Source organism: Rhincodon typus, chromosome 9 (assembly GCF_021869965.1).
Source record: "Rhincodon typus isolate 14 chromosome 9, sRhiTyp1.1, whole genome shotgun sequence".
Classification (NCBI taxonomy): domain Eukaryota; kingdom Metazoa; phylum Chordata; class Chondrichthyes; order Orectolobiformes; family Rhincodontidae; genus Rhincodon; species Rhincodon typus.
In genome coordinates, this window is record NC_063340.1 from 86,489,138 (window position 1) to 86,508,290 (window position 19,153).

At 42.8% G+C, this 19,153-nt stretch overlaps 1 protein-coding gene across 2 annotated transcripts in view; it reads left to right on the forward strand.

Annotated features, from left to right (window-relative positions):
• The first annotated feature begins 215 nt into the window (after positions 1-215).
• adgrg6 (adhesion G protein-coupled receptor G6) overlaps positions 216-19,153 on the forward strand; it is a 123,086-nt gene continuing 104,148 nt past the window's right edge. For both annotated transcript variants that reach the window (XM_048601078.1, XM_048601079.1), the window contains exons 1-2: positions 216-555; positions 684-768. The gene's annotated coding sequence lies outside the window, so the exon portion shown is untranslated. The remainder of the gene's footprint in view (positions 556-683; positions 769-19,153) is intronic.

The following is a 19,153-nucleotide window of genomic DNA, read 5'->3' on the forward strand; positions in this document are numbered from 1 at the left end:
ATCTCAGAGGGAGGAAAAAGAAATGGACATGACATCCACCAACATCTTCAACACCCAAGTCCTGAAAAAAGAAATCCCTCCTCTAACACACACACACGAGAAAAGTCAGACTCAGCCTAACAGTCTTCCCCACAGCTGCAAAGCTAAGTGCAGCTCCAATAAACCACTGTGATGTTGTAATTGGGAGGGGCAGAATACTGAAGAGGGCTCTTCAACATCCAACACAGAAACAACTCAGTCCTTGTACCTTCCGGAGTGAAGGAGGCAGAGAGAGAGAGAGAGAGAGGCACGGAATCTGCTGACACACTCTCTCGGGCTGTTCAACAGTGGTCTCGTTCGGAGTTTTTGTTTCATTTTTTTTTTAAAAGAGAAGTTTGATCCTTGGATTCTCTAATCCAAGAACTCCAGGAGAAACGCCTTGAGGAGAAGATAAAGTGATCTCCCTCTCTCATCTCTCCGGGGTCTGCCTGATGGCCAGGTTTTTGGGGAGAAACTGACCAGGTCGGTTAATTACATCATACAGGTTAAACCCAGAACAATGCAAAGATAACATTGGTGAGTCCCAGATTTCACAAATCTGTCTCTTTATTTCTAGTCTGTCAAATTGTTCCAAGTTCTGACTTTCTTCTTTCTCTGTGTGTGTGTGTGTGTGTCTGTGTCTGTGTGTATGTGTCTGGGTACAGAATCAGCACTTGTCCGGGACTGAGGAACAGTAGAATGTCGCCTCCAGATTCTCCCAGTTTGAAAACAGACACGGATTAAGAGCAGGTAAGGGGACCCGTGTTAGCATGCTGTCGGTTTTGAAACTTAAAATGTGTCAGTGTTGGGCAGGTCCAACCGTCTTGGTGTTTCTGCGGGGCAGTTCTCTGCTACACGGAAAATAAAGGGAGGGTTTGTACATTTCAGTGAAGCCGAAGGTACAGCGGGGGCTTTTAAGGCTGAGAGCTATGCACTACCTGGTGGTCAACTGGACCGCCAGCCTGTATAATTCACAGCCACACTGCCCAGAGGGGGTGACTGTAAGCTTCAGTCGTTCCAGAACGAAAGCAGAAAGTGCTGGAGGAAACTTTGTGGTGTGTGTGTGTGTGTGTGTGCGAGAGAGAGAGAGAGAGACAAACAGCTTTTAATGATTGGAGTCTAATGTGACTCTTCCAATTCGGGACAAGGGGAGAAACGTGGAGTCTGGATTGGATTCAGCTCTGAAACAGGAACAGGCTGAAATCATGGGACGGAAAATATTTAAAAATAAACAAAAATTGCTGGAGAAATTCAGCAGGTCTGGCAGCATCTGTGGAGAGAGGAAAGGAGTGAAGCCAGTAGGATTCTCAGGAAAGGAAAAGCTGAGAAAATAGGTGCAGGAGTAGGCCACTCGGCCCTTTAAGTCTGCTCCTCTATTCAATATGATCATTCAATTCAGTGCCCTGTTCCTGCTGTCTCTCCATATGCTGTGATTCCTTTAGCTCTAAAAGCTATACCCAACTCCTTTTTGAAAACAGTCAATGTTTTGTTCCCAACTGCTTTTTGTGGTAGTGAACTCCACAGGCTCACTACTCTCTGGGTGAAGAAATGTCTCCTTATCCCAGTCCTCAGTGGCCTTCCCGGTATCCTTGCATTGTGCACTCTGGTTCTGGAATTCATCTTCAAACCTCAGGGCAGTGCCATTGGTGGATTTTTGGGTTGGACCGACTAGGGGGAGGCTGTGGAGGGGAGATCTCCGGAGATGAGGTCAGGGACAGTCCGAAACAATGGCTTGATGTTCAGTGCTGAGGTCATGATCCAGGAGGAGAGAGGGGTAAGTGTCTGAGAGTGTCGACAAGCTAGAGGTTTGTATGCCAGAAGACAACGTCACCCATCCTTGTCAGAAGGTTGGTGACCAAGCCATGATTGGATCTTAGAGAATGGAGTGTCACAAGTTCAGAGGCAGGTAGCGGTGAGGGGAGCAGAGTCAATGAAAAGATGAATAAAAGGTAAGTGGTCAGAGGAAGATAAATGGAGAGTATTGGAGATAGCTGTCAGGGAGAGGACTCCTACTCAGAGAACAATGGACATAGAGACAAAGGCGACTGAAGAAGAATTTAACAATGTGTTGTGCCTGAAATTCATTGAAGTGGTTATGATGTAAGTGGATAAAACGGAGTCCTTTGCTGAGCACTGATTGTTCAGCTTTGGAGATGGGCAAGGCAGAGGGTTTAGTAAATATGTGGCAAGAGGCAGGATTGAAAGAAGGGGTAGGGTCAGAGGGACCCATCGGGTGGAGCTTGCTTTCCTTAACACCTGAAAGCAAATGAAAATGTTTTGTAATAAGACATTGGATGAGACAAAGAATGAAATGGAACTTGGAATAGCGAGTGTGAGAGACATTGAGTGAGTGCATGTGGCATTGCAAGACCGAGTGTGGTTTTCCAAATGTGGTGAGAACAACAGTCTGTGTGTCTCTGAGATACCTGTAGGTCTGGGTGGATTCAAAGCTTGTTGACTGGGACCTTCAGATTGAAGTCAAAGCCAGAGGCAATCACTGAGGAAGTAGATGTAGCTGTGATAGTGAGTTTTGATAACCACCTTATCAAACATCAGAAAAGAAATGGAAGGTGAGCAAGATGAAAGAGACAAACAGAAATCCCATCAGAGAGAAGAGCAAAACTTATTTAAATTGAGGATTCCTGAAAAGCATGTGGTGGTGATTTAAACACTAAAACAAAAAGAAAAATGTTGCAGATGCTGGAAGCCTGAAATAAAATCAGAGAATGCTGGAGAAACTCAGCAGGTCTGCATCATCTGTGGAGAGAGAAAAAGGGTTAATGTCTTGAGGCCAATATGACTTCTTCAGAACCGAGCTACAGAACTTGTTATAATGCGATGTAGTTTCAACAGCTTGTGTCTTGCAGACTCATCAACTAGCTTGATTGAATTTTTTGAAGAAGTAACCAGGGTGTGTAGATGAGAGCAATGCATTTGACACAGTCAATTGGACTTCAGCAAGGCTTTTGCTAAGTTTCCGCATGGGAGACTGATAGTGAAGGTAAGAGCATATTTGGAGGAAATTTGGAGAAGTGATCCAGAACTGGATGAAGCAGAGGGTGATGGTTCAGGAATGTTTTTGTTCCTGGAATCCTGAGTCCAGTGGGGATCAGTTTTGGGGCCCTTGCTGTTTGTGGGATATATAAATGATTTAGACTTTAATGTAAGTCGATCAGTAAATTCGTGTATGATATGAAAATTGGTGGGGAGGTAAATAGTGAGGAGGATAGCCTTAGATTACAGGAGAATATAGACATGCTGGTCAGATTTGCTGATCAGTGGCAAATGGAATCCAATCCAAATACGTCTGAGGTGATACACTTGGGCAGGACAAACCAGGCGAGAGGCTACGTTATGAATGTTCAGACCCGAGGAAGCACTGAGGATCAGAAGGATTTTGGTGTGCATGTCCACCATTCTCTCAGGTAGTGAGTGAGGGAGATAAAGTGGTTAAGAAGGCATATGGGATATATTTGCCTTTATAAGATGAAGCATAGGCTTTTAAAAATTAATTCGTGGGATGTGGGCAGCATTTATTGCCCATCCCTAGTTGCCCCTTTGAGAAGGTGGTGGTGAGCTGCCTTCTTGAGCCGCTGCAGTCCTCCTGCTGTGGGTTGACCCACAATGCCATTAGGGAGGGAATTCCAGAATTTTAACCCAGCGCCAGTGAAGGAACTGCAATATATTTCCAAGTCAGGATGGTGAGTGGCTTGGAGGGGAATTTGCATGTGGCGGTGTTCCCACGTATCTGCTGCCCTTGTCCTAGATGGAAGTGTCCTGGGTGTGGTAGGTGCTGTATGAGGATCTTTGGTGAATTTCTGCAGTGCATCTTGTAGATAGTACACACTGCTGCTACTGAGCGGTGGGGGAGGGAGTGGATACTTGTGGATGTGGTGCCAATCAAGCGACTGTTTTGTCATGGATGGTGTCAAGCTTCTCGAGTGTTGTTGGGGCTGTACCCATCCAGGCAAGTGGGGTGTATTCCATCACACTCCTGACCTATGCCTTGTAGATGGTTCACAGGCTTTGGGAAGTCAGGAGGTGAGTTACTCGCCATTTCTGGCCTGCTCCTGTAGCCTCTGTGTTTATGTGGTGAGTCCAGTTGAGTTTCTGGTCAATGATAACCCACAGGATGTTGATAGTGGGGATTCAGTTGTATGTCAAGGGGCAGTGGTTAGATTGTCTCTTATTGGTGATGGTCATTGCCTGGCATTTGTATGGCACGAATGTCACTTGCCACTTGTCAGCCCAAACCTGGATATTGTCCAGATCTTGTTGCTTTTGAACATGGACTGTTTCAGTATCTATTGAGTCACGAATGATGCTGAACGTTGTGCAATCGTCGGCGAACATCCCCAATTCTGACCTTATGATGGAGGGAAGGTCATTGATGAAGCAGTTGAAGATGCTGGGCTTAGGACACTACTCTGAGGAATTCCTGCCAGAGATGTCCTGGAGCTGAGATGATTGACCTCCAACACCCATGACCATATTCCTCTGTGTCAGGTATGACTCCAACCAACGGAGAGTTTGCCCCCGTTACCCATTGATTATGGTTTTGCTGGGGCTCCTTGATGCCACAGTCAGTCAAATGCAGCCTCGACATCAAGGGCTGTCACTCTCACCTCACCTCTGGAATTCAGCTCTTTTGTCCATATTTGAACCAAGGCTGTAATGAGGTCAGGAGCTGAGTGGCCCTGGCAGAACCCAAACTGGGCGTCACTGAGCAGGTTATTGCTGAGCAGGTGCTGCTTGATAGCACTGTTAGTGACACCTTCCATCACTTTACTGATGATCAAGAGGAGACTGATGGGGCGGTAATTGGCCGGGTTGAATTTGTCCTGTTTTTTGTGTACAGGACAAATCTGGTCAATTTTCCACATTGTCGGGTAGATACCAGTGTTGTAACCATACTGGAAGAGCTTGGCTAGGGGAAAGGCAAGTTCTGGAGCACAGGTCTTCGGCATTATTGCTGGAATGTTGTCAGGGCCTGTAGCCTTTGCAGTATCCAGTGTTTCCAACCATCTCTTGATATCACATGCAGTGAATTGAATTGGCTGAAGTCTGGTCTCTGTAATGTTGGGGGCCACTGGATGAGGCAGGGAGATGATGCAGGAACTGTTAAATTATTGGTTAGGTCACAGATGGAGTGTTGCATGCAGTTCTGGAATCTATAGGAAGGATGTGATAGCACTGGAGAGGGTACAGTGGAGATTTACCAGGGTATTGCCTGGCCTGGTGAGTTTTAGTTAAGATGAGATTGGACAGACTGGAATTGTTTTTTTTCACCCGGAGGGTGGCAAGAATCTCACTGCCTGTAAGGGTAGTAGAGACGGTAACCCTCATAATATTTAACAAGGATTCAGATGTGCGTTTGCAATTCCAAGGCATATAAGGTTATGGGCCAAGTGCTAGAAATGGGATTAGAATAGTAAGATGGCTGTTTTTAACTAGCACAGACCTGATGGACTGAAAGACATTTTTCCATGCTGTAGATTTCAGCTCTATTATTGCTAATGCAGCCAGAATAGTGGGAGGAGATGACTTGAAATGAACTCTATACTGCTTCCAATAGTGCTTTCAATAACAGATTTAAAAATTAACAATTGAAATTGCTGAATTGTCATGTGTGGAGGAGAGTTCCAAATTCCTCCCACACGTTGTGTGTCAAAGTGCTTCCTGATTTCACTCCTGAAAGGTCTGGTTCCAATTTTCAGTTTGTGCCCCCTCCCCAACACCAAGAACCTCTCGACCCTCCCCAAGCCCACTCACCCAATCTCTGTATCCATCAGAAATGATTTCTCTCCCTGACCGACCGCCTTAGTCGTTTGAAAACAACATGAAATACTGTCAATCCCGGTCCAGACGGTGGGTTGTGGATTCGTATTCCACTCCAGAGAATAGCAAGCCCAAATAATCCAGAATGGCACATCAGTGCAATGTTGAAGAGGTGCTGAACTGTCAGAGGCTCTGCCTTTCAGATGAAGCAAGACTTTGGGGAGATCTGCACCAATTTGGCTGCTGAGTCAGATAAAGTCCCTTTGTGAGTCGCAACACAGGGAGATATTTATAGCAAAACTGTCATTGGGCAGTAGAACTCTGGATAGTACCAGTGATTAGAACACATTCTCCAGCAGTCTGACTCACATCAAGTTTTCAGTTCAGCGTTGTGTGACTTTAGCCCAAAAGTTTCCCCAAACCCTGTTTTAGTCGAACAAAGGATCCTTTCTTTGCAACCTCCGAACTCCTTTTCAGTGAAGTCAAAGTAATTGAATGTTCTCCCTTCTCCCTTTATTCATGCTAGTTTAGAAGGAGGGAAAAAAAAAGCCCTTGTATGCTGAAAATAATTTCAAGATTGAAAGAGTAACATCTTACAATAAGGTGATTGGGTTTCTTTCTGAATCTAATGGCTTTTGCCTATTTGCAAATTACTACTGCACATCACATGCCAATTAATAGTGGTGTTTGCTAAAGTAAGTGCTAACAGCATTGTGAAGGAAAATATCTTTGTTTCAAAACTGATGGTAGGATCCTGATATGGGTCAATTATAAAGATAATTTAAATTACTTTAAAAACCCACGACACTTGGGTCAATGGTGACTTTGTAGCAGCTCCTGTGTGGTTCAGATTATATTCACATTCAGTTTTTGGCTAACTGATTAGCTCATACATACTCTTTTGTCCTCTATCCCTTTACAGCATTAGCTAATAAAAGTCTATTATATTTTTGAATGGAGAGATATGTCACTGAAGCTTTCCATCTTGCACTCATCAGGACCAATGCAAGAATGCCAAATATCAAAGGATCACAACAACTTATCCGATAAATCGTTGTGATCCTTTGAAATTTGGCATTCTTGCAACATTTTATCCGAGAGGAGTAAATTGTACTGCTTGATTGAGGCATTACCATGGGGAAGCAAAGGGGACCTATAGACTTCCAAGTTCCTGGATAATTAAAGAAAAATGTAAATAGTTATATATTGTTGTGATTCTTTGAAATTTGGCATTTGACCTGATGAGGGCAGGATGAAAATTTCCAGGTACACATCCCTCTTTTCAACAAAAGGTGATCAATCTCAGATTTTAAAATTTATAATTGATCCAGCATCAATTAGAGTTTGTGGAAGTGAAGTCTGAACTCCTGCCACCCTTTTTGGGTCAAAGTGTTTCCAGATTTCACTCCTGAAGGGACTGGCACTAGCTTGTAGACTATATTAATTGTCAGTTTATCAGCAGAAATAATTTCTGCCTATCTACCAAATCGATTCCCCTTAATACTTTAAGAACAGTTAAAAATACAACTGACTGTGATTCATTTGGTAGCACCTTCATCTCTGAGTTTAGAGAGTCAATTAGGTCAGCTGAACAGACTATTAGTTTGTTATCTAAAGTGATGCCAAAGCTTGGGTTCAATTCCCACACCAGCTTGATGTTACCATGAAAGTCCCATCTTCTTGTTCATGCCCCTCACCTGAGGTGTGGTAGTCCTCAGATTAAACCCACCCAGTGAGAGATTAGCCCCATGGTCCTCTGGGACATTGGCCACTACTGTTAGTGGGTTTAAACTCCACCTCCAAGATTTAAACCCATTGTAATCTACACTTCAGAAGTACTTAGCTGTCAAAGGTGCTCTTCTTCAGCATGATGAGAAACCATTGCTTTCTTGGGAGCAATTGAATCATAAGTTTTCAACAAAGAGCAAGAAGTTTGTCCTGACCCTCAACCAGCATCACTTTATAAAAAGAACAGATGATTTGATCATTATGCAAATGTGAAGTGAGGGAAAAAAAAGCCTTTTTCACACAGAGAGTAGTCAGTTACAGAATGCACTGCCTGGAACTGTGGTGGAGGCATGTTTAATTGAGGCATTCAAGAGATTATTGCATAGAAATAATGTGCAAGGGTATGGGAAATTGGTAGTAGGTAATGATGCTTATTTGAAGAGCCAGTCCAGACAAAAAGGGTTGAATAGTCTCCTTCTGCACGGTAACATTTCTGTGATTGCTGGCTGTGGGAGCTTAGTGTCTACAATTTGTCTGCCAATTTTCCAACATTAGAACAATCGCTGCACTTGAAGAAGTTTATTTTTTATTCTTCCGTGGAAATTGAGTGTCACTGGCTGAGCCAGCATTTATCGCCCATCCCTAATTGCTCTAGATGAGGTGGTGGTGAATTGTGTCTTGAACTGGTGCTGTCTTTAGAGTGTAGCTACATCCACAGTCCTTCTGAGGAAGGAAGTTCCATGATTTTGACCCAGTGACAATGAAGGGACAGTGGTGTATTCCCAAGTCAGGTTGGCGTATGCCATGGAGGAGAACTTGCAGAAGGTTAAGTTCCCAAGCATCTACTGCCCTTTGTTGTTCTAGGTGACAGACGTCATGAGTTTGAAAGGTGCTGTCTAGGGAAGTTTGGTGAGATGCTACAATGCACCTTGTTTACACTGGTTCACACTGCCGCAACATTATGGGAGGGAGAGAATGTTGAAGGTGGTGGATATGGTTCCAGCCTACCATGAAATGAATTGTGTAAATCCAAGACCTACATTTATTATAAGCTCACATACCCAAACATTAAATGTGCAAAGTAACAATAAAAGGCTGCAGTACTCATAAATGTTATGACAGATTGTTGTTCAGTGTTAAGAGGGGTCAGTTATTAGACACAAATCAATGGACTATTCAATATTGTAGCACAGAAACTGAGCTTTATGAGTCTCTGCCTGTGTTTTGTATTTCCAGGTGTCTGTGTTAACATTTCACATACTAATCAAAGTCGATGGATCAAAATGTGTTTTGTCTAACCTCCAGAATTTGGTCTTAGGATTTCCCATTTGTACTTGTTATCCAGCAAACCATTTCGTAAACCACTAACTTGCTGTGGTAAGGTGTGTAAAAGTATGATAGGTAGGAGAAAGAGAAGCTCTTGGCTTCAGGCCTCAATTTTGCGCTGGTACACAACAGGTCAGACCATCTGATCTATATCATGGAATCCCCAAAGTGTAGAAACAGGCCATTTGGCTCAACAAGTCCACACAGACTTTCTGAAGACCATCCCACCTAGACCCATCCCCTAACCCCGCATTTCCTATCACTAACACACCTAACCTACACAGGCCTGAACATTATAGGCAATTTAGCATGGCCAATCCACCTAACCTGTAGATCTTTAGACTGTGGGAGGAAACCAAAGCACCTGGAGGAAATCCTTTCATACATGAGGAGAACATAAAACTCCATATAGACAGCTGCCTAAAAATGGAATCGAACCCAGGTCTCTAGTGCTATGAGGCAACAATGCTAACCACTGAGCCACCATGATGATCTGCTGTTTCTTGCACTATGTATTTATGGCAGCACAACTTCAGGTCAGTTCTAGACACTGCATCTCAGAAAGGTTAATCTTGAAGGGGGAACAGCACAGATTTACCAGAATGATCCCAGGTCCTCCATACCGTCTCTCACTGTTACTCTTGCCTCAGCTACTGCTGACACCATCATCCATGCCTCTGTTGCCTTTAGATTCTACTGTTCCAATGTATTCCCAATCAACTTTCCATATCTCCAGCCCTATGAGCTTTGGCTCAATTAAATATTTTCTGACTGTAACCTAACTCATGGTAAACCTTTTCACCCATTACTCCATATATTTTAAATTCTTCGACTTTATTTGTTCCCTTTGGAATTCTATGTTTCACCTTTTGCTTTCTCCATAATCTCCTCCAGCCCTACAACCCTCTGGAATCTCTGAGCTTTTCCAGTTCTACAGATTACTCAATGCCAATTTTAATTTCCAACATTGGAGGTTGTGTCTTTAGCTGCCTGGGGGCTAAACTCCAGAATTTGCCCCCTCCGCCTCCCAAATTTTCTTTCTGTCTTGAAGGCACTTTTTAAAAGTTATCTGTTCAAAGTGACTCTGGGTCAGCTTTTGTCATGAGAAGTACCTTGTTGAGTTGTGGGACCACAGGGTTAAATCATGTGGACTTGCTGAATGTGCTTGTAATCCTACAAGACTAAGAGGTGATCTGATTGAGATGTTTAATGGACAGACCAGATAGAGAGAAATGATTTTCTTTAGTGGATGGAATCCAGAACAAGAGAACAGCAAAAAATTAAAGCAAGATTGATCGGGGTGATAAAAGCAAAATACTGCGGAAGCTGGTGATCTGAAATGAAAACAGAGAGCACTGGGCAAATTTTGCATGCCTAGCAGCATCTGTGAAGAGAGAAATCAAGTTAACGTTTTGAGTCTTATATGACTCATCTTTAGAACTTATCTCTTCAAAACTGATCAAGGGAAACAGTTCATCACGCAAACATTCATGCAAATCTGTAACTCTCTCTGCCCAAAATGTTGTGGATGCCGAGGGCTCAATTGGCAATTTCAGAATTTAAATTGCTAGAATTTTGCTCTGTAATTGCATTAAAGGAACCCAAGATGGGTCAATGGAGCTAAAAAAAAATTCTGGGGGACAGAATGCAGGAGGTTGAGGGGGTGATCTGATAGAAGTTTATAAGAGTGTGAATGGCATGGATAGAGTGGAAAGTATGAGGCTTTTTGCCAGGGATGAGGGGTCAATTACTCTGGGACACAGGTTCAGGATGTGAGTGGGGAGAAGTTTAAGAGAGATGTGCGAAGCAAGATTTTCACACAAAGGGTGGTGAGTGCCTGGAACACGCTGCCAGAGGAGGTGGTGGAAGCAGCTTTCAAGAAGCACCTGGACGAATACATGAATAGGAATAGAATAGAGGAATACGGATCCTGTAAGTGAAGACAGTTTTAGAATGGAAGGGCAAAATGTGTTGGTGCAGGTTTGGAGGGCCAAAGGGCCTGTTCCTGTATGTATTATTTGTTTGCACTTTGTTCTAAAATGCATCGACTAATTGAATGGTGGAATAAACTGAAGGGGCTGAATAGCCTGTTTCTGTTACACAGTGACTGTTTGGTGTGATATTAACCTTTAATAATGCTCAAGTGGACCAGTAAATCTCTCCAGATGATTTGACTGTAGCCCTAAAATTAAAGAGACAGACACAGAACCTAATTCCCTGCACATTAAAGTATAGCAGTTGTTTTAATTACATCCTCCAGTCTTGCAAACTCTGCCACTCTGACGGATAGACCTCCTCCATGCTACTCACCATCCTGACTTGGAAATATATCTTTGTTCAATAATGGCTCAAAATCCTGAAACTCCGGACTAGGTACAATTGTGGGGGCACCTTCACTATACAAAACACAACAGTTTGAGTAGAAAGCTCACCACGGGGATGGGCAGTTAGTACCAACCTTGCCAATAGCACCCATTTGCCGAAGATAATATTTAATGAAAAAACAGGTCTGGACAAAATAGAGCTCTGTATATTGTTACGACACTGTGGTGCCGATTAGCCCGAGGTCAGTGTGCAAAATGTAAAGAAAGAAAGGCTTGTATTATAAAGCTCCTTTCAGAATGGTCCAGAGTACATTATAGCCAACTTTTCGAAGGGATTAATAGTTGTAATGTGGGAAGGGCAGCAGCCAAATTTTGTACAACCGAAACCACACAAACAGCAGTGAAATTAAAAAAGAAACAGATAATCATTTGAAATATTGCCTGCGGGATAAATAAATATTGGCCAACTCTCAAGGTTGGACTTATTTGAATCAGTACCTTTGGGATCTTTTACACCCACTTGATGGGGTAGACAGGGCCTTGGTGCGTCTTATTTGAAAGACTGCTCTCGTTCAGTCTTGCGCCGGTAGGTTCATTTTTGTGCTCAAGCCCTATGATTGGGATACAGTCTCCTAACCTTGAGTTAAGAATGCTAACCACTTAGCCATAAAAGGCACAAACTGCACATCATTATAGCCTGCAGGATCCTGGTCTCAGAGCCATAACACAACAATCTCTGAGTAATAATCTAATAGAACTGGAATTAATTACATATCGAGTCCAAATTACAGGGGCACCATCCACTCGGTGAAAGATTTCCTGTGCATTGTTGGTTCAGGGGCCGGAGAAGGGAACTTGAAGCAATTTTCCCCAGAAGCAGATTAGAATGCCTTACAGAGAAGTGTGAAATGACCACAGGGACTGGAAAGGTATTACAGCACAGCCATTCGGCCCAACAAACCCATGCCAGTAAATATCCCTTTTGAATTTCTGCAGAGCTGTTGACAAAAGGTTTTTTTTAAAGAATGTGGTTTTACAAACCTCATGCGCAGCTGTGATCTACAGCTTGCGAAAGGGCCACAGAGACACTGGAGAATTGCAAGGGTGATGCCAGCAATTAGTGGTTACGACAACAGGAAAAAATGAACAGACAGGAGTCCTTCCTGTAAGGATAGGCAATGGTAAAGGGTGATCATACACAGGATCTTGGAAAGCAGGTATGTAGATAAAGGGACAGGATAGAGAAGGACATGTGACAGAATGGGAGGAGGTTTAGGTAGAGGATAAACACCAACATTGACCACTTGGTTTGCCTTGTTCTGTGCTGTAAAACCCTCTGGGCACCCTTTCCCCCTTCCTGGAGGTGGTGAGAAGGAAAAGTAATAGTAATAGAAATAGTAATACCCTGGAGAGAAACTCCACCTTCTCTTTTCACCTCATTCATTAAGGTCTGGGTGAGAAGGTCCAGAGGTGGTCTTTCCAACCCATTGCCAAGTGAGGCTCTTAAGAACAGAAGAACTAGGAGCAGGAATAGGCCGTTCAGCCCCTCAAGCCTGCTTTGCAAACTCATGGCAGATTCCAACTCGGCCTCAACCCCACATTTTTGCCCTTTTTCCGTAACTCTTCATTCATTACTAATTAAAGATAGATCTCCTCCTTAAATTTGGCCTCTTACGGGTCTCAACATCAACTCCCCAGTCACCACCCTGCAAGGTGGGTGATGAAAGTATTCACTTTCCCAACTGGAAGCAGTAGTGAAGGCTCACCATGTCTCCTTCTGTGGCTCAGTGTCAAACCCTATGAACGACACTCTTTGGAAAATGAACCTTAAATGCAATTGTGTCACGTTCCTTAGTGAAGACAGACAATCGCAGGTTTCATAAAGATGCTCAACCACTTTTCACAAGTACTGCCACTCTATGCTCAGAAATGTTTAGCGCAAATGTGCCTTCAACTGAGTGAATCCAATGGTGCTGGGGCTTTGCCAATTGTTTTTATTATCTCTGAATGAGAAAGGACATTTTCTCAGAACTGTAGTTGCATCTGCAGCTGGAAATGAAAGTAAATAGAAAGAATTTATGCATCCAGGACTTTGCCTGTGTCTTGCCTTTTTTATTAATGGAACCTGTCTGCACTTGAACATGAGGGGTCTGATTGTAATGTTCCAAAACACTTTAACAGCTTGCTGCAGAATGGCAATCTTGTCTTGGTTGGAGTTGGGGAAGTGGGAAGAACAGTCAGCTGGGACTATAACTCGTAGATACATATTAAAACAGTCAAGCCTCTAATCTTGAATACATAAACCACAGTTACAAGTCAACCTCACAAATGTAAATAATAGCATACACACAAACAGTAACAGGAAATAAATAACAGTTGGGAGAAAGGATGTAGTAAGTAATTTTATCAGAAGGAGTTATTCTGCTGTTAAAAAAAAAAGAACTTTTTGTTCTCTTGTTTTTATTAATTCTTAGAGATGTGGGCATGTCCGGGTAAGGCCAACATTCATTGTCTATGCCTCGCTGCCCTTGGACCGGTGATGCCCATCACAGATACTGCTCAACCTCCCGTGTATTTCCAAAATTTTCTTCCTTAATTTTGATTTTTTTGCACATTCATTTTTAATTCAGCTTCTGGCCTCCCTCTCCTCTCCAACCGCTTCCCCCACAATCTTCAATATTACTGACTTAATGCCTCAATGTGTCATGTAGAGGAGAGATTTAAATCCTTGCCGTAATGTGCGTTCTGCCTAAAACATGGAATTTGACAGCATTTCACAGTTGCCAAGGTTACCATCCCTAACTGCAAGGCCAGTCTCAGGTTCTGCACGATCTCCAGATGGTCAAGGCTGTGAATTGATTGGTTTCTCAGTCTTGAAAGGAAGATGAAGACAATGATCTACTTGCTGTCATTCTACCCCTGCTGGAAAATGCATAAACTGTCGTGGCACGGCGATAGTGTCCCTACCCCTGAGCCAGGAGGCATGGGTTGAAGTTCTACCTGCTCCAGAGGTGTTCATAACATTAAGAAAATATCGATACAAACAGATGATCAAGGTGAAGTTCACTGCAACGTTCTTTAGAGTCAAACCACTCGGAGCTCTCATTGTTCCAAACTTCACGTTTCCAGAGTTCCCAACTCCTGTAGAATGTACCCCCAGTGAAATTAGATGCCAGCTGTGGTTCATTGGCTAATAATTGAGTCAGAAGTGGTGGATTCATGCTTGATTGCATAATCCAGACTGAAACTCCAGTGGTGAGGGAGTGCTGCACAGTGATGCTCTCTTTCCAATCAAAACTCAAATTGAGATCCCATTTGCCTCTCAGGTGAACCTATGGGACTAGATTGAAGAGAAGGGAAGGTCTCCCTGGTTTCCCCGATATTCCTCAATGAACATCACTGGAACAAATTATCTGGCGATTACCATAGTGGGAGCTTGCTATGACTCATTTCCCATGTTACAACAGCACTGAGAATACTAAAGTTCAGTGCTGGCAGTAAAGGACTTGGAGATAGTCTGAGGATAAGACAGTAACATAAATTCAAGTATTTCTTTTTCTTTCTCTTGCATTGAATAAAATTGCTCAAGGCTTAGAATGAGGAGTGGAGCCTTGAACCTTGAAAGTTTGTCATAGTTTGTCACAAAAAAAATGCTTGCCAAGGTAGCATGTCAAGATGTGGAGCACCTTGGAGAAACAGAAACAGACATGACTGAGCATAAAGTAAAACTCTAATCTTCTCTCCACTCCCATAAGCCGTACACCATCCTGATTTGGAAATATGTTGCCATTTCTTTAATGTTGCTCATTCAAAATCCTGGAGCTCATTCCCTAATCGGCACTGCAAGTGTACCTACACCAAATGAATTGCAGCAGGTCAAGCTCATAACCACCTTCTCAAGGGCAATTCGGGATGGGCCATAAGTGCAAGCCTTACTAGTGATGCCCACATTATAAGGAACCTGGGATTTCAAGAATTGTACCAACACTTAAGAAATTGCATTCTGTGTTTTGGACCACTTTCCCCACAGAAACCAAAGTTGTTTGCCTAATTGTAAACTACTCAGAGAACAGATAAATGATCCCACTTGGAAAAGTTATGTTGAAAGACTGGAGATGCCAAGGAGCTATACTGAAGGGAAGAGGCTAAGGGGAGATTTAACAGGGAAGTTTAATATCAGGTGTAGTTTTGATAGAGTAGACAGGGAGGACCTGGTCCCTACGGCAGGGGCAATCAGTAACCAGAGGATGCAGATATAACGCATTTGGCAAATGAAAGGGGAGATGAGGAGACTTTTTTTAATAACACAGTGACTTGTCGAAGTCCAGAATGCCCTGAATGGGTGGTGGAAGCAGATAGCACCATAATGTCCAAAAGGGAATTTGCTAGACACTTGGAGGAGAGGACTTTGCAGAGCTTTGGGGAAGGAACAGTGCAGCCTGGGACACACTGTGGATTGATCTTTCAAAGAGCTAGAATAGGCATGGTGGACTGAATAGCCTCTATTAGTGCTATAGGATTCTATGACCAGGTGAAACAGCTAGGGAGGTGAGAGGGAATCTTTGGGTATTGTTGTATTTGCAAGTCAGACAGAAAATCGGATAGATGCTTGAATCCATTTGATCCACTGGATCCATTTCCATCTTTGCCAGGGCCTCCCCTTTAAAACTGAGACTCTGCTATAACGCAACCCTGTTTATGGACTTCCCAGGTGAAATTGGCTCCTGGCCAATGTATGCGATCATGTACACGCTCAAATATTTTCTTTCCTTTTTAATGTGTTCCTTTTTGAAAGGTACCCTCAAGGGGTCAGTTCTCAAAGTGCATTTGCTGAATGTTAAACTGTTGCAGCTGTTAAAGGGAAAGTGACCTTTACTTTTACGTGAAGGCTATGGTGATTCTGAAATAGTGGGGTTTTGCTGAGAGGTGGGTTGGGCAGATCTGCAGTTGGACCCTCTCTTTATTTTACTTCATTCTCTCTTGGGATGTAGGAATGACTGGCAAGGCTGACCCATCCCCAATTGCCCACTTGAACTGACTGGAGAGGGCAGTTAGTTAATAGTTAAGGCAAATGGAATTTTAGGCTATATTGCTAAGAGGTTGGAGTTTAAGAAGGGGAAAGTGTTATACATGGCATTGGTGAGGTTTGGTCCCTTTGTTTAAGAAAAGATAGACTAACATTGGAGGCAATTCAAAAGAAATTCATTGGGCTGATTCCTGGGATAAGGGTGTTTACTTATTAAAAATTGTCAAAGGTTTTTGTTCAATAAAGTTTAGATAATAAGGAATGATCTTATTGAAACATTTATGGTTCTGAGAGGCCTTGACAGGATAAATGTTGAGAAGATGTTTCCCCTAGTGGGAGATTCTCAAACTGTGGGAGATAGTTACAGAATAAGGGGTGAAAAGGAAATTTCTTCTTCCAAAGGTTAGTGAATGTCTGGAATTCTCTACCTGAGAGAATAGTAGAGGCTAGATCACTGAAAGTTTATAAAGAGGAGGTAGATGAATTTTTGAAATATTGGGCTAGGATCAGCTGAGGCCTGGGACAGTTCAGCCATGATTTTGTTGAAGGGTGGGGAAGACTTTAGGGAATGAGTGAGTTTCTCCAGCTCCTAGGTACATTGCTGTGAGTCTGCAATGACACTTAGACCAGTCCAGGTAAGGAGCAAGTTTTCTTTCTTCACGGGCAACAGTGAAACAGGTAACTTGTAAACAGGCTAGCTCTTAATTCGAGATTTTATTCATTTACTTGTGAAATGCACGAGCTGTCAAGATGGAGATTTGAATCTATACTGCTAGAAATTTAGCCTGAGCTGCAGGATTGGAGCCCCTGACAGTACCACTACACCACCATCATTCCAATGCTGAGGGAAGCTGTAAGTAAGAAAGGGAAGTGGAAATTCTTCACTGACTGATTTTGGTTCTGCCCCAGTTCCACTTTCCTGCCTGTTCTCCTTAATCCTTGATACTCCAGAAGTTGACAGACTTGATCATGTTTCAGTGACATAGCCTCTGCCATTCTCTGGGCCAGAGAACTACAAAGGTTCACAACCCTCTGAGATAGGAAATTCTACCTCACCTCTGTCCTAAACATCCAATTCTAGACTCCCCCATGAGAGGAAACGGCATCTAAACTATCTAGCATCCTTAGAATCTTACATATTTCAAAAAGATCACCTCCAGTCCTTGTAAACATTAATGAGTAGAACCTATAAAGATATGAACAATGGGGAGCAGGAGTAGCCTATTTGGCCCCTTGTATTTCTTTTAATAAGACCAAAGTTGATCTCTTTGTAATCTCAACTACATATTGTTGCCTTTTCCCCCTTTGAAAGGCAACTGGACGGGTACATGAATAGGCAGGGTTTAGAGGGCTTTGGGCCATGTGCCGGCAAATGGGACTTGATTAATTTAGGATATCTGGTCGGCATGGATGACTTGGACAAAAGGGTCTGTTTTTTCTGTGTTGTATAACTCTATGACTCTAAGAATCTATTTGCATTTGCCTCAAAAAATATTCAATGACTCCTCATCCACTGCTTTTTTTGTGAGCTCCAAAGACTCAAAATCCTCCATGGAAAATCATTTCTCCTCATTTCTTTCTTAAATGGGGAGCTGCCTTTATCCATAAACAGTCACTGTGAGTTCTAGATTGTGCCAGAAGAGTAAACATCCTCTCCACATACATTTCATTACAGGCCCAACCTACTCAGGCTATCTTCGTTAGGCAGGCCTTTCATCCCTACAATCACAAGAATGCCTGAAAAGTGTCCCAAACCAGTACTGGGTCAGAGATCTTTCAGGCATGCAAGGAGCATGGGACATTGGTCATGAAAATGGAAAAAAAACGTGACCCAATGTCAAAGCTTTTCCTCTTGCTCTCATCAGGCCAGATTTGCAAGAATGCCAAGTCTCAAAGGGAACAACAATTTATACTGCAGGAGAAGAGGCAGCTGATTGGTTAACAAGTGGACTCTGATTGGTGGAGCTGTTGCCATGGAGAAAGCACTGAGGAACAATTAACTGCCCAACTTTACTTGAAATTCAAATTGAGCAAGTTGTGCTCATATTGGATGTAATGAGGGCAGATTCTACCCTGGAGGTAGAGAGAGAAATAAAGGGAGCACAAAACTGTACTAGCTTTTATCTTTTTTAAAATTAATTTACAGGATTTAGGCTTCATTGGCCTAGGCCAGCATTTATTGCCTCTCCCCTTGAGGGGAGGTGATGGCCTAGTGGTATTATTACTGGACTGTTAATCCAGAGACCCCGATAACATTTTGTGGACTCAGGTTTGAATCACACCATGGCAGATGGTAGAATTTGAATTCAATAAATATCTGGAATTAAGAATCTAATGATGACCATGAATCGATTGTTGAAAAAAAAAACCCATCTGGCTCAGTAATGTGAAACTGCCATCCTTACCCAGTCTGGCCTACATATGACTCCAGACACACTGCAACGTGGTTGACTCTCAAATGTCCTCTGAGCAATTAGGGATGGACAATAAATGTTGCCTAGCCAGTGACGCCCTCATCCCATGAATAATAAAGGAAAAAAAATATATCACTTTGGAGAAGGTACTAATGAACAGCTATTATCAGGTCAGTCTCTGTTGGCTCTGAGGTGACCCTCAGGGTAAATGCTCTACTGAGAGAGTAGCCTATGGTCCAGTAGAAACTTTACCTTTACCTTGTAGATACAGTCAAAATATTGTTAGGGAGGGCGTTCCAGGATTTTGACCCACAGCATTACTTTTAGTTTAAGTTTTTCAATAGCAGTTGCTGCTGGGGTTTTGAAGCTGGATGTGAAAGCTCTTATTCCTCTCTCTGTTGCAGCTAAAATTGCGTGTGAGACAATCTATTTTACTGAATTTGCCTTTTGCCAAGGTGTGTTTAAGGGATGTTACTATATTGGAACAGTTATTGTTTAGTAGTTAAATAATCTATTATTCTGTTAAGTTTTCCGATAGA